The sequence below is a fragment of the Triticum dicoccoides genome, chromosome 6A, assembly GCF_002162155.2.
Source record: "Triticum dicoccoides isolate Atlit2015 ecotype Zavitan chromosome 6A, WEW_v2.0, whole genome shotgun sequence".
NCBI classification, from domain to species: domain Eukaryota; kingdom Viridiplantae; phylum Streptophyta; class Magnoliopsida; order Poales; family Poaceae; genus Triticum; species Triticum dicoccoides.
Window position 1 is genome coordinate 187,653,484 of NC_041390.1, and position 19,914 is coordinate 187,673,397.

Consider the following 19,914-nt stretch of genomic DNA (forward strand, 5'->3'; position numbering starts at 1 on the left):
GTGACACAGAACTAGCTCCAATTCATCAATGTAATGTAGGCATGTATTCCGAATATAGTCATATGTGCTTATGGAAAAGAACTTGCATGACATCTTTTGTCCTACCCTCCCGTGGTAGCGGGGTCCTAGCGGAAACTAAGGGATATTAAGGCCTCCTTTTAATAGAGTACTGGACCAAAGCATTAACACATAGTGAATACATGAACTCCTCAAACTACGGTCATCACCGGAAGTGGTCCCGATTATTGTCACTTCGGGGTTGCCGGATCATAACACATAGTAGGTGACTATAGACTTGCAAGATAGGATCAAGAACTCACATATTTTCATGAAAACATAATAGTTTCAGATCTGAAATCATGGCACTCAGGCCCTAGTGACAAGCATTAAGCATAGCAAAGTCATAGTTAGCAACATGAATCTCAGAACATAGTGGATACTAGGGATCAAACCCTAACAAAACTAACTCGATTACACGATAAATCTCATCCAACCCATCACCGTCCAGCAAGCCTACGATGGAATTACTCACGCACGGCGGTGAGCATCATGAAATTGGTGATGGAGGATGGTTGATGATGACGATGGCGATGGATTCCCCTCTCCGGAGCCCCGAACGGACTCCAGATCAGCCCTCCCGAGAGAGTTTAGGGCTTGGCGGCGGCTCCGTATCGTAAAACGCGATGAACCTTTCTCCCTGATTTTTTCTCCCCGAGCACGAATATATAGAGTTGGAGTTGAGGTCGGAGGAGCTCCGGGGGGGCCACGAGGTAGGGGGCACGGCCAGGGGGGCAGGCGCGCCCCCCACCCTCGTAGCTAGGGTGTGGGCCCCCTTGCCTTGATATTTTACCAGTATTTTTTATTATCTCCAAAAATATGCTCCGTGGAGTTTCAGGTCATTCCGAGAACTTTTTTTTCTGCACATAAATAACACCATGGCAATTCTGCTGAAAACAGCGGCAGTCTGGGTTAGTTCCATTCAAACCATGCAAGTTAGAGTCCAAAACAAGGGCAAAAGTGTTTGGAAAAGTAGATACGACGGAGACGTATCAACACTCCCTATACTTTTGGGATTAGTGTTGAACCTAAATAAATGTTATTTGATGTTTGTGTTAAGCATGAATATGATTTGATCATGTTTATTGCAATACGGTTATTCATTAAAAGTCAATTGTTGTTCTGTTTACATGAATAAAACCTTCAATGGTCATACACCCAAGGTGAATGGTTTATTGAATCTCGATCGTAGTGATACACATATTCATAATATTGAAGCTAAAAGATGCAAAGTTAATAATGATAGTGCAAATTATTTGTGGCACTGTCGTTTAGGTCTTATTGGTGTAAAGCGCATGAAGAAAATCCATGCTGATGGGGTTTTGGAATCACTTGATTATGAATCAGTTAATGCTTGCGAACCATGTCTCATGGCCAAGATGACTAAGACTCCGTTCTCCGAAACAATGGAGCGAGCAACAAACTTGTTGCAAATAATACATAATGATGTATGCAGTCCGATGAGTGTTGAAGCTTGCGGCAGGTATTGTTATTTTCTGACCTTCACACATGATTTGAGTAAGATATGGGTATATCTTCTTGATGAAACATAAATCCGAAACATTTGAAAAGTTCAAATAATTTTAGAGTGGAGTCAAAAATCATCATAACAAGAAAATAAAGTTTCTACGATCTGATCATGGAGGAGAGTATTTGAGTTACGAGTTTGGTCTTCATTTGAAACAATGCGGAATAGTTTCGCAACTCACGCCACCTGGAACACCACAGCATAATGGTGTGTCCGAACATCGTAACTGTACTTTATTAGATATGGTGCAATCTATGATGTCTCTTACTGATTTACCACTATCGTTTTGGGGTTATGAATTAGAGACAGCTACATTCACGTTAAATAGGGCACCATCTAAATCCTTTGAGACGACACCATATGAACTGTGGTTTGGCAAGAAACCAAACTTGCTTATGTGAAAAAGTTTCATCCTGATAAGCTCAAACCCAAATCGGAGAATGTGTCTTCATAGGATACCCAAAGGAGACAATTGGGTACACCTTCTATCACAAATTCAAAGGCAAGACATTCGTTGCTAAGAACGGATCCTTTATAGGGAAGGAGTTTCTCTCGAAAGAAGTGAGTGGGAGGAAAGTAGAACTTGATGAGGTAACTGTACCTGCTCCCTTATTGGAAAGTAGTTCATCACAGAAATCTGTTCCTGTGACTCCTACACCAATTAGTGAGGAAGCTAATGATGATGATCATGTAACTTCAGATCAAGTTACTACCGAACCTCGTAGGTCAGCCAGAGTGAGATACGCACCAGAGTGGTACGGTAATCATGTTCTGGATGTCATGTTATTTGACCATGACGAACCTCAGAACTATGAGGAAGCGATGATGACCCCAGATTCCGCGAAATGACTTGAGGCCATGAAATCTGAGATGAGATCCATGTATGAGAACAAAGTATGTACTTTGATTGACTTGCCCGATGATCGGTGAGTCATTAAGAATAAATGGATCTTCAAGAGGAAGACGGACGTTGATAGTAGTGTTACTATCTACAAAGCTCGAATTGTCACAAAATGTTTTCGACAAGTTCAAGGTGTTGACTTCAATGAGATTTTCTCACTCGTATTGATGCTTAAAAGTTTGGCTGAATCATGTTAGCAGTTGCCGCGTTTTATGAAATCTGGCAAATAGATGTCAGAACTGTATTCCTTAATGGATTTTTAAAGAAGAGTTGTATATGACACAACCAGAAGGTTTTGTTGATCCTAAAGGTGCTAACAAAGTGAGCAAGCTCCAGCGATCCATCTATGGACTGTTGTAAGCATCTTGGAGTTGGAATATATGCTTTGATAAAGTGATCAAAGCATATGGTTTTATACAGACTTGCGGTGAAGCCTGTATTTACAAGAAATTGAGTGGGAGCACTACAACATTTCTGATAAGTATATGTGAATGACATATTGTTGATCGGAAATAATGTAGAATTTTCTGGAAAGCATAAAGGAGTGTTTGAAAAGAGTTTTTCAAAGAAAGACCTTGATGAAGCTACTTACACATTGAGCATCAAGATCTATGGAGATAGATCTAGACGCTTGATAAGTTTTTTCAATAAGTACATAACTTTACAAGATTTTGAAGTAGTTCAAAATTGAACAGTCAAAGAAGAAGTTCTTGCCTGTGTTGCAAGGTGTGAAGTTGAGTAAAGACTCAAAACCCGATCACGGTAGAAAATAGAAAAAGAGAATGAAAAGTCATTCCCTATGCCTCAATCATAGGTTCTATAAAGTATGACATGCTATGTACTAGACCTATTGTATACCCTGCCCTGAGTTTGACAAAGGAGTACAATAGTGATCTTGGAGTAGATCGCTGGACAACGGTCAAAATTATCCTTATAGGACTAAGGAAATATTTCTTGGTTATGGAGGTGATAAAAGAGTTCGTCGTAAAGAGTTAAGTCGATGCAAGCTTTTTACACCAATCTAGATGACTCTAGGTCTCAATCTGGATACATATTGAAAGTGGGAGAAATTAGCTAGAGTAGCTCCGTGCAGAGCATTGTAGACATAGAAATTTGCGAAATACATATGAATCTGAATGTGGCAGATCCGTTGACTAAATTTCTCTCACAAGCAAAACATATTCACTCTTTGGGTGTTAATCACATAGCGGTGTGAACTTGATTATTGACTCAAGTAAACCCTTTGGGTGTTAGTCACATGGAGATGTGAACTAATCACATAAAGATGTGAACTATTGGTGTTAAATCACATGGCGATGTGAACTAGATTATTGACTCTGGTGCAAGTGGGAGACTGAAGGAAATATGCCCTAGAGGCAATAATAAAGTTGTTATTTATATTTCCTTATATCATGATATATGTTTATTATTCATGCTAGAATTGTATTAACCGAAAACTTAGTACATGTGTGAATACATAGACAAACAGAGTGTCACTAGTTTGCCTCTACTTGACTAGCTCGTTGAATCAATGATGGTTATGTTTCCTAACCATAGACATGAGTTGTCATTTGATTAACGGGATCACATCATTAGAGAATGATGTGATTGACTTGACCCATCCATTAGCTTAGCACGATGATCGTTTAGTTTGTTGCTATTGCTTTCTTCATAACTATACATGTTCCTATGACTATGAGATCATGCAACTCCCGAATACTGGAGGAACACTTTGTGTGCTACCAAACATCACAACGTAACTGGGTGAGTATAAAGGTGATCTACAGGTGTCTCCGATGGTGTTCGTTGAGTTGGCATGGATCGAGATTAGGATTTGTCACTCCGATTGTCGGAGAGGTATCTTTGGGCCCTCTCGGTAATGCACATCACTATAAGCCTTGCAAGCAATGTGACTAATAAGTTAGTTACAGGATGTTGCATTATGGAATGAATAAAGAGAATTGCCGCTAACAAGATTGAACTAGGTATTGAGATACCGACGATCGAATCTTGGGCAAGTAACATACCGATGACAAAGGGATCAACGTATACCGTTATGCGGTTTGATCGATAAAGATCTTCGTAGAATATGTAGAACCAATATGAGCATCCAGGTTCCTCTATTGGTTATTGACCGGAGATGAGTCTCGGTCATGTCTACATAGTTCTCGAACCCGTAGGGTCCACACGCTTAATGTTCGGTGACGATCAGTATTACAAGTTTATGTGCTTTGATGTACCAAAGGTAGTTCGGAGTCCCGGATTTGATCACGGACATGACGAGGAGTCTTGAAATGGTCAAGACATAAATATCGATATATTGGAAGCCTATATTTTTACATAGGAATGGTTCTGAGTGGTTCGGGCATTTTTCCGGAGTACCGGGAGGTTACCGAAACCCCCCGGGGAGTATATGGGCCTTATTGGGCCTTAGTAGAATAGAGGAGAGGGAAGGAAAAAGAGGGAGGCATGCCCCCCAAGCCCAATCCAAATTGGGAGGGGGGCCGGCCCCCCTTTCCTTCCCCCCTCTCTCCTCATTCCTTCCTCTCCTACTCCTACTTGGAAGGGCTCCTGCTTCTACTAGGAAAAGGGGGAATCCGACTCCCGGAGGGAGTAGGACTCCCCCATGGCGCGCCATAGAGAGGCCCGGCCCTCCCCCTCCTCCACTCCTTTATATACGGGGGAGGGGGAACCCCATGGACACACAGGTTGATCATTGATCCCTTAGCCGTGTGCGGTGCCCCCTCCACCATAATCCACCTCGATCATATGGTAGCGGTGCTTAGGAGAAGCCCCGCATCGGTAGCAACATCATCACCATCATCACACCGTCGTGCTGACGAAACTCTCCTGTGAAGCTCTGCTGGATCGGAGTTCATGGGACATCATCGAGCTGAACGTGTGCTGAACTCGGAGGTGTCGTGCGTTCGGTACTTGGATCGGTCGGATCGTGAAGACATTCGACTACATCAGCCGAGTTCTCATAACGCTTCCGCTTACGGTCTACGAGGGTATGTGGATGATACTCTTCCCTCTCGTTGCCATGCATCACCATGATCTTGCGTGTGCGTAGGAATATTTTTGAAATTAGTATGTTCCCCAACAGTCTCTTGATGTGTTTGGTTCTTTTGTGAAATCTGGGTCCCTTCGCCAAGGCAATTGCTCTAGTATTGTCAGAAAAGATTTTCATTGGACCAGATGCACTAGGTATTACTGAAAGCGCAACTAATCCCTGGGTGGTTTTGGTAATTATTAACAACATATAGCTCATTGAACTAATATCCATTCAAGATAATCTTTTTAGAAAGTTCAATGATTGGCATGGCATGGACTAGAGATGTGGACCCCTCAAAATGCTATGGACACATATTGACAAAATCTCAAGACTCTACCTTTTTCATTTTAGTGATCCAAGATCACATTGAGTCCATAGGAAAAGCCAACACTATTAAAAGGGGATGAGGTGTTGCTTAATGGCTTGCTTGCTTAAAATGCTTAGTGATATGCTCCAAAAGCCCTCAACCACTTTCTCATATCCACATATGTCCCAAACCAAAAGTCAAACTCGGCCCCACCGATTTGATCTCTCCGGCGCCACCGAGTTCATTTGACATAGCCATAGCCAGAAACCCTAATCAGTGCAGTATCACCAATAGGGATCTCGGTCTCACCGAGATGGGATTGCAAACTCTTTGTTTCCCTTCGTAACGTTTCGGTCTAACCGAGATGAGTGATCGGTCCCATCGAGTTCACAATGCAGACTCTCTGTTTCCTTTTCGTAATGTTTCGGTCTCACCAAAATGAGCGATCGGTCCCGCCGAGTTTTCCTGACCAACTCTCTGTTTGCCTATTACAGAAATCAGTCTCACCGAGTTCATGTGATCAGTCTCACCGAGATTACGACACTATGCCCTAAACCTAACACAATCGGTCCCACTGAGTTGATCATGTCGGTCCCAACGAAAAGCCTAACGTTCACATTTTGAACTAAATCGGTCTGACCGAGTTTCACTTTTCGGTCCCATCGAGTTTGGTAAATTGTGTGTAATGGTTGGATTTTGTGTGGAGGCTATATATACCCCTCCACCCTTCCTCCATTAGTGGAGAGAGCCATCAAAACGTGCCTAAACTTCCAGCATTCATTTTCTGAGAAATAACCACCTACTCATGTGTTGAGACCAAGACATTCCAATCCAACCACAAGAATCTTGATCTCTAGCCTTCCCCAAGTTGCTTTCCACTAAATCCATATCTTTGAGAGAGAGTTGAGTGTTGGAGAGACTATCACTTGAAGCACAAGAGCAAGGAGTTCATCATCAACACACCATCTATAACCTTTTGGAGAGTGTTGTCTCCTAGATTGGTTAGGTGTCACTTGGGAGCCTATGTCAAGTTTGTGGAGTTGAACCAAGGAGTTTGTAAGGGCAAGGAGATCGCCTACTTTGTGAAGATCTACCCAAGTGAGGCATGTCCATCATGGGAGATGGCCATGGTGGGATAGACACGGTTGCTTCTTTGTGGACCCTTCGTGGGTGGAGCCCTCCGTGGACTTGCGCAACTATTAACCTTTGTGGGTTGAAGTCTCCATCAACATGGATGTATGATAGCACCACCTATCAGAACCATGCCAAAATCTCCGTTTCTACATTGCGTTTTCTCCCCTCAAACTCCTCCCCTTTACCTTCATATGCAATGATTTACATTCCGCTGCTATACTCTTAGAATTTCATGTGTAGGTTGATTGCTTGACTTCTGATAAGTTGCTAAAATCTACCAAGACTTAAAACTGGGAAAAAGATAGATTTTTATTTGGTCAAGTAGTCTAATCACCCCCCCTAGACATACTTTTGATCCTACAATTTCACCTAGATCGGATATGAACCCCTTCATTTACTGCTTCCGAAGCAGCTATGTATTCTTCTTCACACGTAGATCCCGCCACGACGCTTTGCTTGGAACTGCACCAACTGACAGCTCCACCATTCAGTATAAATATGTATCCGGTTTGTGACTTAGAGTCATCCGGATCAGTGTCAAAGGTAGCATCGATGTAACCATTTACAACGAGATCTTTGTCACCTCTATAAATGAGAAACATATCCTTAGTCCTTTTCAGGTACTTCAGGATGTTCTTGACCGCTGTCTAGTGATCCACTCCTGGATTAATTTGGTACCTCTCTGCTAGACTTATAGCAAGGAACACATCGGGTCTGGTACACAGCATTGCATACATGATAGAACCTATGGCTGACGCATAGGGAATGACTCTCATTTTCTCTCTATCTTCTGCAGTGGTCGGGCAATGAGTCTGACTCAACTTCACACCTTGTAACACAGCAAGAACCCTTTCTTTGACTGGTCCATTTTGAACTTCTTCAAAACTTTATCAAGGTATGTGCTTTGTGAAATTCCAATTAAGCGTCTTGATCTATCTCTATAGATCTTGATGCCCAATATATAAGCAGCTTCACCGAGGTCTTTCATTGAAAAACTTCTATTCAAGTATCCTTTTATGCTATCCAGAAATTCTATATCATTTCCAATCAACAATATGTCAGCCACATATAATATTAGAAATGCTACAAAGCTCCCACTCACTTTGTTGTAAATACAGGCTTCTCCAAAAGCCTGTATAAAACCATATGCTTTGATCACCTCATCAAAGCGTATATTCCAACTCTGAGATGCTTGCACCAGTCCATAAATGGATCGCTGCAGCTTGCACACTTTGTTAGCACCTTTAGGATCGACAAAACCTTCTGGTTGCATCATATACAACTCTTCTTTAAGAAATCCATTAAGGAATGCAGTTTTAACATCCATTTGCCAGATTTCATAATCATAAAATGCGGCAATTGCGAACATGATTCGGATAGACTTAAGAATTGCTATGGGTGAGAAGGTCTCATCGTAGTCAACTCCTTGAACTTGTCGAAAACCTTTCGCAACAAGTCGAGCTTTCTAGACAGTAACATTACCATCAGCGTCAGTCTTCTTCTTGAAGATCCATTTATTCTCTATGGCTTGCCGATCATCGGGCAAGTCAACCAAAGTCCATACTTTGTTCTCATACATGGATCCCATCTCAGATTTCATGGCCTCAAGCCATTTCGCGGAATCTGGGCTCATCATCGCTTCCTCATAGTTTGTAGGTTCCTCATGGTCTAGTAACATGACTTCCAGAACAGGATGACCGTACCACTCTGGTGAGGAACGTGCTCTGGTTTACCTATGAGGTTTAGTAGCAACTTGATCCAAAGTTTCATGATCATTATCATTAGCTTCCTCATTAATTGGTGTAGGCATCACGGGAATGGTTTTCTATGATGAGCTACTTTCCCATTTGAGAGAAGGTACAATTACCTCATCAAGTTCTACTTTCCTCCCACTCACTTCTCTCAAGAGAAACTCCTTCTCTAGAAAGGATCCATTCTTGGCAACAAAGATCTTGCCTTTTGGCATCAATATTATCATTATCAACTTTGCATATTTCGGCATCAACATTATGAGTATGTGTATCACCACGATCGAGATTCAACAAAAATAGACCACTCTTCAAGGGTGCATGACCATAAAAGATATTACTCATATAAATAGAACAACCATTATTCTCTGATTTAAATGAATAATCGTCTCGCATCAAACAAGATCCAAATATAATGTTCATGCTCAACGTTGGCACCAAATAACAATTATTCAGGTCCAAAACTAACCCCGTAGGTAGATGTAGAGGTAGCGTGCCGACGGCGATCACATTGACCTTGGAACCATTCCCGGCGCGCATCATCACCTCATCCTTAGCCAATCTTCGTTTAATCCGTAGCCCCAGTTTCGAGTTGCGAATATGAGCAACAGAACCAGTATCAAATACCCAGGCGCTACTACGAGCATTAGTAAGGTACACATTAATAACATGTATATCAAATATACCTTTGTTCACTTCGCCATCCTTCTTATCCGCAAAATACTTGGGGCAGTTCCGCTTCCAGTGACCAGTCCCTTTGCAGTAGAAGCACTCAGTTTCAGGCTTAGGTCCAGACTTGGGCTTCTTCCCGGGAGTTACAACTTGCTTGCCATTCTTCTTGAAGTTCCCCTTTCTTTCCCTTGCCCTTTTTCTTGAAACTAGTGGTCTTGTTAACCATCAAAACTTGGTGCTCATTCTTGATTTCTACCTCCATAGCTTTGAGCATAGAGAAGAGCTCGGGAATTGTCTTATCCATCCCTTGCATATTATAGTTCATCACGAAGCCTTTGTAGCTTGGTGGTAGTGATTGAAGAACTCTGTCAATAACACTCTCATACGGAAGATTAACCCCCCGCTGAGTCAAGTGGTTATGATACCCAGACATTCTGAATATGTGTGCACTGACAAAACTGTTCTCCTTCGTATTGCAGCTATAGAACTTGTTGAGACCTCATATCTCTCAACTCGGGCATTTGCTTGAAATATTAATTTCAATTCCCGGAACATCTCATATGGTCCATGACGTTCAGAACGTCTTTGAAGTCTTGATTCTAAGCCGTAGAGCATGGCACACTAAACTATAAAGTAGTCATCAGGCCATGTTTGCCAGACGTTCAAAGCGTCTACATTAGCGGGAGGGGGATTGTCACCTAGCGGTGCATCAAGGACATAATTCTTTTGTGCAGCAATGAGGATAATCCTCAAGTTATGGACCTAGTCCGTGTATTTTCTACCATCATCTTTCAACTTAGCTTTCTATAGGAACGCATTAAAATTCAAAGGAATGGTAGCACGGGCCATTGATCTACAACATAGATATGCAAAAACCTATCAAGACTAAGTTCATGATAAATTAAGTTCAATTAATCATATTACTTAAGAACTCCGACTTAGATAGACATCCCTCGAGTCATCTAAATGATCATGTGATCTATATCAACTAATCCATGTCCGATCATCACGTGAGATGGAGTAGTTTTCAATGGTGAACATCTCTATGTTGATCATATCTACTATATGATTCACGTTCGACCTTTCGGTCTCTAGTGTTCCGAGGCCATGTTTGTACATGCTAGGCTCGTCAAGTTTAACCTGAGTATTCCGCATGTGCAAAATTGTCTTGCACCCATTGTATGTGAACGTAGAGCTTATCACACCTGATCATCACGTGGTGTCTCGGCACGGTGAACTATCGCAACGGTGCATACTTAGGCAGAACACATATACCTTGAAATTTTAGTGAGGGGTCATCTTATAATGCTACCGCCATACTAAGAAAAATAAGATGCATAAAAGATAAACATTTCCTACAATCATGCAAGATCTATCTAGGAGATGCATGGCAATGAGAGGGGGATAGTATGTCCATGTACCCTCGTAGACCAAAAGCGGAAGCGTTTGACAACGCGGTTGATGTAGTTGAACGTCTTCTCGTTCCGACCGATCAAGCACCGATCGTACGTCACCTCTGAGTTCTGCACATGTTTAGCTCGATGACGTCCCTCGAACTCTTGATGCAGAAAAGTGTCGAGGGAGAGTTCCGTCAGCACGATGGTGTGGTGACGGTGGTGGTGAAGTGATCCACGTAGGGCTTCGCCTAAGCACTACGTGAATATGACCGGAGGCGTAAACTGTGGAGGGGGGCTCCGCACACGGCTAGGAACAATTGATATGTTTTGTAGGCACCCCCTACGTATATAAAGGAGGAAGGGGGAGGAGGCTGGCCCTAGGCGTGCCCAAGTAGGAGGAATCCTACTTGGGCTCCTAGTTGGATTTGCCCCCCCTTCACTTTACCGGAGGGGAAAGGGGGAAAGAGAGAGGGGGAGAAGGAAAGGGGGCGCCGCCCCCTCCCCTACTCCAATTCAGACTCCTTCCCTGTGGGGGGTGCGGCACCCCTTTGTGGGTTGGTGTGCCTCCCTCCTATGGCCCATATGGCACATATCTCCCCCTGGGAGGGGGGTCCGGTAACCCTCCTGATACTCTGATATGTACCTGATACATTCCGGAACACTTACAATGTCCCAATACTATCATCCAATATATCAATCTTTACCTCTCGACCATTTAGAGACACCTTGTCGTGTCCATGATCTCATCCAGGACTCCTAACAACATTAGGTCACCAAATCACATAACTTATATAATACAAATCATCATCGAACGTTAAGCGTGCGAACCCTACGGGTTCGAGAACTATGTAGACATGACCGAGACACCTCTTCGGTCAATAACCTGGATGCTCATATTGGTTCCCACATATTCTACGAAGATCTGTATCGGTCAAATTGTAATGACAACATACGTTATTCCCTTTGTCATTTGTATGTTTACTTGCCCGAGATTCGATCATCGGTATCTCCATACCTTGTTCAATCTCGTTACCGGTAAGTCTCTTTACTCGTTCTGTAATGCATCATCCCGCAACTAACTCATTAGTCACATTTCTTGCAAGGCTTATTACGATGTGCATTACTGAGAGGGCCCATAGATACCTCTCCGATATTCGGAGTGAGAAATCCTAATCTCGATCTATGTCAACCCAACAAACACCTTCGGAGATACCTGTAGAGCATCTTTATAATCACCCAGTTACATTGTGATGTTTGATAGCGCACAAGGTATTCCTCCGGTATCCGGGGTCACATAATCTCATAGTCAAACGAATATGTACAAGTCATGAAGAAAGCAATAGCAATAATACTTAGCGATCATTATGCTAAGCTAATGGATGGGTCTTGTCCATCACATCATTCTCCTAATGATGTGACCCTGTTAATCAAATGACAACACATGTCTATGGTTAGGAAACTTAACCATCTTTGATCAACGAGCTAGTCTAGTAGAGGCTTACTAGGGACACGGTGTTTTGTCTATGTATCCACACATGTATCAAGTTTCCGGTTAATAAAATTCTAGCATGAATAATAAAAATTTATCATGATATAATGAAATATAAATAACAACTTTGTTATTGCCTCTTGGGCATATTTCCTCAATTAATGCATATAAAACATCCAAAATAGATAATTTAATAGCATGGAACAATAAAAAATTATAGATACGTTGGAGACGTATCAAGCATCCCCAAGCTTAATTCATGCTCGTCCTCGAGTAGGTGAATGACAAAAACAGAATTTTTGACGTGGAATACTACCTAACATATTTATCCATGTAATTTCTTTATTGTGGCGTGAATGTTCAGATCCGTATGATTCAAAACAAAAGTCTAATATTGACATAAAAACAGTAATACTTCAAGCATAGTAACAAGGCAATTATGTCTTCTCAAAATAACATGGCCAAAGAAAGCTTATCCCTACAAAATCATATAGTCTGGCTATGCTCCATCTTCACCACACAAAATATTTAAATCATGCACAACCCCGATGACAAGCCAAGCAATTGCTTCATACATTTGATGTTCTCAAACTTTTTCAAATTTCACGCAATACATGAGCGTGAGCCATGGACATAGCACTATAAGTGGAATGGATAGCGGTTGTGGAGAAGACAAAAGGAAGGAGATAGTCTCACATCAACTAGGCATATCAACGGGCTATGGAGATTCCCATCAATAGATATCAATGTGAATGAGTAGGGATTGCCATGCAATGGATACACTAGAGCTATAAGTTTATGAAAGCTCAAAAAAGAAACTAAGTGGGCGTGCATCCAACTTGCTTGCTCACGAAGACCTAGGGCAATTTGAGGAAGCCCATCATTGGAATATACAAGACAACTTCTATAATGAAAATTCCCACTAGTATATGAAAGTGACAATATAGGAGACTCTCTATAATGAAGATCATGGTGCTACATTGAAGCACATGTGTGCTAAAAGGATAGTAGCATTGCCCCTTCTCTCTTTTCTCTCATTATTTTATTTGGGCCTTCTCTCATTTTTTGGCCTCTTTTTTTTGTCGAGAGTCTCATCCTGACTTGTCGGGGAATCATAGTCTCCATCATCCTTTCCTCACATGGGACAATGCTCTAATAATGAAGATCATCACACTTTTATTTACGTACAACTCAATACTTAGAACAAAATATGACTCTATATTAATGCCTCCAGCGCTGTACCGGGATGTGCAATGAATCAAGAGTGACATGTATGAAATAATTATGAATGGTGGCTTTGCCACAAATACGATGTCAACTACATGATCATGCAAAGCAATATGACAATGATGGAGCGTGTCATAATAAATGGAACGGTGGAAAGTTGCATGGCAATATATCTCGGAATGGCTATGGAAATGCCATAATATGTAGGTATGGTGGCTGTTTTGAGGAAGGTATATGGTGGGTTTATGGTACCGGCGAAGTTGCGTGGTACTAGAGATGCTAGCAATGGTGGAAGGGTGAGAGTGCGTATAATCCATTGACTCAACATTAGTCATAAAGAACTCACATACTAATTGCCAAAATCTATTAGTTACAGAAACGAAGTATTATGCGCATGCTCCTAGGGGGATAGATTGGTAGGAAAAGACCATCGTTCGTCCCCGACCGCCACTCATAAGGAAGACAATCAGAAAATAAATCATGGTCCGACTTCATCACATAACGGTTCATCATACGTGCATGCTATGGGAATCACAAACTTTAACACAAGTATTTCTTAAATTCACAATTACTCACTAGCATGACTCTAATATCACCATCTTCATATCTCAAAACAATCATAAGGAATCAAACTTCTCATAGTATTCAACGCACTTTATATGAAAGTTTTTATTATATCCCTCTTGGATGCCTATCATATTAGGACTAAATTTATAACCAAAGAAAATTACCATGTTGTTTAAAGACTCTCAAAATAATATAAGTGAAGCATGTGAGTTCATCAATTTCTATAAAATAAAACCACCGCCATGCTCTAAAAATATATAAGTGAAGCACTAGAGCAAATTGCCTAGCTCAAAAGATATAAGTGAAGCACATAGAGTATTCTAATAAATCACGATTCATGTGTGTCTCTCTCAAAAGGTGTGTTCAGTGATAACCCACAAGTGTAAGGGATCAGTTGTAGCTTCTTTCGATAAATAAGAGTGTCGAACCCAACGAGGAGCTAAAGGTAGAACAAATATTCCCTCAAGTTCTATCGACCACTGATACAACTCTACGCACGCTTAACATTCACTTTACCTAGAACAAGTATGAAACTAGAAGTACTTTGTAGGTGTTCTTGGATAGGTTTGCAAGATAATAAAAAGCATGTAAATAAAATCTAGGGGTTGTTTAGACAATTTTTCTGTTAATCTTCTTCAAAAATAATCAACTAAAAAGCACTCTTCTGCTAAAATGAGAATTGTTTTCGTGAGCGCAAAAGTTTTTGTTTTTCAGCAAGATCAAATCAACCATCATCGTAAGCTATCCCAAAGGTCTTACTTGGCGCAAACACTAATTAAAACACAAAACCACATCTAACCAGAGGCTAGATGAATTATTTATTGCAAAACAGAACCTAAAAAGCAAAATAAAAAATAAAATTAGGTTGCCTCCCAACAAGCGCTATTGTTTAACGCCCTTAGCTAGGCATAGAACACGAATAGATCTAGGTATTGTCATCTTTGGCATGCAATCCATAAGTGGATCTCATAATAGATTCATATGGAAATTTAATTTTCTTTCTTGGAAAGTGTTCCATGCCCTTCTGTAACGGAAATTTAAATCTAATGTTTCCTTCTTTCATATCAATAATTGCACCAATCGTTCTAAGGAAAGGTCTACCGAGAATAATAGGACATGTAGGATTGCAGTCTATATCAAGAACAATGAAATCTACGGGCACATAATTCCTATTTGCAACAATAAGAACATCATTAATCCTTCCCATAGGGTTCTTAATGGTGGAATCCGCAAGATGCAAATTTAAAGAACAATCATCAAATTCAAGGAAACCTATCACATCACATAAAGTTTTTGGAATCGTGGGAACACTAGCACCCAAATCACACAAAGCATGGCACTCATAATATTTAATCTTAATCTTAATAGTATTTTCCCACTCATCACAAATTTTTCTAGGGATAGGAACTTCCAATTCAAGCTTTTCATCAAAAGGTTGCATCATAGCATCAATGATATGTTTAGTAAAAGCTTTGTTTTGATTATAAGAATGAGGAGAATTCAACATGGATTGCAACAAGGAAATACAATCTATTAAAGAAGAATTATCATAATTAAATTCCTTGAATCCAAAAGAGTGGGTTCATTGCAACTTAAATTTTCGGCCTCTCCAATCCCACTTTTATCATTTTTTGCATCAAGATCTAAAAACTCTTAATCATTGGGACGCCTTTTAACTAAAGTTGACTCATCTCCAGTCCCATCTTTATCAAGATGTATATTGGAAAACAAAGATTCAATACGAGCCACATCAATCACTTTAAGATCTTCATCATTATTTTCATGGAAACTAGAAGAACACGTTTTTACAAAGCAATCCTTTTTTGCACGCATCTTAGCAGTTCTTTCTTTGCACTCATCAATGGAAATTCTCATAGCTTTGAGAGACTCATTGATATCATGCTTGGGGGAATAGATCTAAGTTTCAAAGAATCAACATCAAGATAAATTCTATGCACGTTCCTAGCCAAATCATCAATCTTAAGCAATTTTTCTTCAATCAAAGCATTGAAATTCTTTTGCGAACTCATAAATTATTTAACACTATTCTAAAAATCAGAGGGAATCTTATTATAATTTTCATAGGAATTGTTGTAGGAATTACCATTATTATTAGAGGAATTGCTAGGAAGCGTCCTAGGATTAAAATTACCTCTATACGCGTTATTACCAAAATTGTTCCTACCAACAAAATTCACATCCATAGATTCATTATTATTCTCAATCAAAGTAGACAAAGGCATATCATTAGGATCAATAGGAGCATTCTTTCTAGCAAATAATTTCTTAAGCTCATCCATCTTTCCACTCAAAATATTAATCTCTTCAATCACATGCACTTTTTCCTAGTGGAAGATCTTTCGGTATGCCATTGAGAATAATTAACCATAATATTATCTAGGAGTTTAGTAGCTTCTCCTCAAGTAATTTCCATAAAAGTACCTCATGCGGCCGAATCTAAAAGATTTTTCTAGAAGCAAAATTCAATCTGGCATATGTATAATCTTCAACAGATTGAAACCATGAGTAGGGCAATTTCGTATCGTCTCCCAAGATTGTGCAACATGATCATGATCAAGTTGCTTAAATTCATAATATTGTTCCTAAGGGAGATGATCTTAGAGGGAGGAAAATACTTGGAAATAAAAGCATCTTTACACTTATTCCATGAATCGATACTATTTTTAGGCAAAGATGAAAACCAAGTTTTAGCACAATCTCGAAGGGAGAACGAAAATAGCTTCAATTTAAAATATCATTATCCACATCTTTTTTCTTTTGCATATCACACAAATCAACAAAATTATTAAGATGGGATGTGGCATCTTCACTAGGAAGGCCGGAGAATTGATCTTTCATAACAAGATTCAGCAAAGCGACATTAATTTCACAAGATTCCGCATTAGTAGCAGGAGCAATCAAAGTACTAATAAAATCATTAATATTGGTGTTGGAAAAGTCACACAATTTTGTATTCTCTTGAGCCATCATGACAAGGCAAGCAATCCAACACACAAGCACACAAAAAGCAAATGAACAAGACAAACGGAAGAGGGGCAAAGAAAAAGGCAAATCTTTTCGAAAATCGTTTTAGAAGTGGGGGAGATGAAAATGAGAGGCGAATGGCGAATAATGTAATGCAAGAGATGAGAGTTTATGATGGGTACTTGGTATGGCTTGACTTGGCGTAGATATCCCCAGCAATGGCGCCAAAAATCTTCCTGCTACTTCTTGAACTTGCGTTGGTTTTTCCCTTGAAGAGGAAAAGGTGATGCAGCAAAGTAGAGATAAGTATTTCCCTCAGTTTGAGAACCAAGGTATCAATCCAGTAGGAGACAATGCACAAGTCACCGAATACCTGCACAAACAATCAAACAACTTGCACCCAACGCGATAAATGGGTTGTCAATCCCTTCACGATTGCTTGCGAAAGTGAGATCTAATAGAGATAGATAAACAATAAAGTAAATATTTTTGGTATTTTTGGTTTATAGAACGGAAAGTAAAATATTGCAAAAAGAGTAAATCGGAAACTTATATGATAGAAAATAGACCCGGGTGCCATAGGTTTCACTAGAGGCTTCTCTCAAGATAGAAAATAATACGGTGGGTGAACAATTTACTGCCAAGCAATTGATAGAAAAGCGCAAAGTTATGACGATACCTAAGGCAATGATCATGAATATTGGCATCACGTCCGTGTCAAGTAGATCGAAACGATTCTGCATCTGCTACTATTACTCCACACATCGACCGCTATACAACATGCATCTAGAGTATTAAGTTCATAAAAAACGGAGTAACGCATTAAGCAAGATGACATGATGTAGAGGAATTAACTCAAGCAATATGATGAAAACCCCATCTTTTTGTCCTCGATGGCAACAATACAATACGTGCCTTGCTGCCCCTACTATCACTGGGCAAGGACATCGCAAGATTGAACCCAAAGCTAAGCACTTCTCCCATTGAAATAAAAACCAATATAGTTGGCCAAACCAAACCGATAATTCAAAGAGAATTACAAAGATATCAAATCATGCATAAAAGAATTCAGAGAAGATTCAAATAGTATTCATAGATAAGCTGATCATAAATCCACAATTCATCTAATCTCGGCAAACACACCGCAAAAAGTATTACATCGAATAGATCTCCAAGAACATCGAGGAGAACATGGTATTGAGAATCAAAGAGAGATAAGAAGCCATCTAGATACTAGCTATGGACCCATAGGTCTGTGGTAAACTACTCACACTTCATCAGGAGGGTAATAGAGTTGATGTAGAAGCCCTCTATGATCGAATCCCCCTCCAGCAGGATGCTGGAAAAGGCCCCTAGATGGGATCTCACAGGTACTTAAGGTTGCGGCAACGAAAAAGTGTTTTCGTGGCTCCCCCTGTTGGTTTGGGGATATAAGAGTATATATAGGCGAAGAAATTAGGTCAGGAGGTGCACGAGGGGCCCACAAGGGTGGGGGCGCACCCTACCCCCTGGGCGGGCACTTCGTCCTTGTGGCCGCCTCGTGGCTTGATATGTCTCCATCGTATCTACTCTTCCAAACACTTTTGACCTTGTTTTGGACTCTAACTTGCATGATTTGAATGGAACTAACCCGGACTGATGCTATTTTCAGTAGAATTGCCATGGTGTTATTTTTGTGCAAAAATAAAAGTTCTCAGAATGACCTGAAACTTCACGAAGAATATTTTTGGAATATATAAAAATACTAGCAGAAGAATCAACGTCAGGGAGGCCACACCCTGTCAACGAGGGTGGGAGGCACGCCCACCCCCTTGGGGCACACCCCCCTATCTCGTGGCCCCCCTGAGGCTCCACCGACCTCAACTCCAACTCTATATATTCACGTTCCGGGAGAAAAAAATCAGAGAGAAGGATTCAACGCGTTTTACATTACAGAGCCATTGCCAAGCCCTAATCTCTCTCGGGAGGGTGAATCTGGAGTCCGTTCGGGGCTCCGGAGAGGTGAATCCGTCGCCATCGTCATCATCAACCTTCCTCCATCACCAATTTCATGATGCTCACCGCCGTGCGTGAGTAATTCCATCGTAGGCTTGCTGGACGGTGATGGATTGTATGATATTTATCATGTAATTGAGTTAGTTTTGTTAGGGTTTGATCCCTGGTATCCATTATGTTCTAAGATTGATGTTGCTATGACTTTGCTATGCTTAATGCTTGTCACTAGGGCCCGAGTGCCATGATTTCAGATCCGAACCATTTATGTTTTCATGAATATACGTGAGTTCTTGATCTTATTTTGCAAGTCAATAGTCACCTACTATGTGTTATGATCCGGTAACCCTGAAGTGACAATAATCGGGACCACTCCCGGTGATGACTATAGTTTGAGGAGTTCATGTATTCACTAAGTGTTAATGCTTTGGTCTGGTACTCTATTAAAAGGAGGCCTTAATATCCCTTAGTTTCCAATAGGACCCCGCTGCCACGGGAGGGTAGGACAAAAGATGTCATGCAAGTTCTTTTCCATAAGCACGTATGACTATATTCGGAATACATGCCTACATTATATAGATGAACTACAGCTAGTTCTGTGTTGCCCTATGTTATAAATGTTGCATGAGGAATCGCATCCGACATAATTATCCATCACTAATCCAATGCCTACGAGCTTTCCACATGTTGATCTTTGCTTAGTTACTTTTCTGTTGCCACTTTTACAATTACTACAAAACCAATACTATTACTTTTGACACGATTACCGTTACTTCCATATTACTTTGCTACTAAATACTTTGCAGAAGATATTAAGTCTTTCAGGTGCGGTTGAATTGACAACTCAACTGTTAA